This window comes from Phalaenopsis equestris, unplaced genomic scaffold, assembly GCF_001263595.1.
Source record: "Phalaenopsis equestris unplaced genomic scaffold, ASM126359v1 Scaffold000877, whole genome shotgun sequence".
In the NCBI taxonomy this organism is placed as follows: Eukaryota; Viridiplantae; Streptophyta; class Magnoliopsida; order Asparagales; family Orchidaceae; genus Phalaenopsis; species Phalaenopsis equestris.
In genome coordinates, this window is record NW_018165317.1 from 841360 (window position 1) to 841689 (window position 330).

The following is a 330-nucleotide window of genomic DNA, read 5'->3' on the forward strand; positions in this document are numbered from 1 at the left end:
CATTGCTTTTAACATCGCGACAGACACATAGTTACGGACGACAATTCTACAGGTGCCCGCGGTGGGGACAAGGACCGGACGACTGCAAATTCTTCAGGTGGGCCGACAGTGGAACTATTTCTACGTGCTCCCAATTGGACACAACTGCTAGGAGTTCAATAGTGCCACAACAGGAGAACGCCACATGTGGTTCGAGTTCTTCCGTTTCTACAATATCGCAGTCAGAAATGTTTGCTCAGGGGTTAGGAGTGTCAGATGCAGGTGACATGAGTCGTTATATGCTGTTACATTATAAAGTCAACATTGTCATATTTCTACTTATCATTTTAA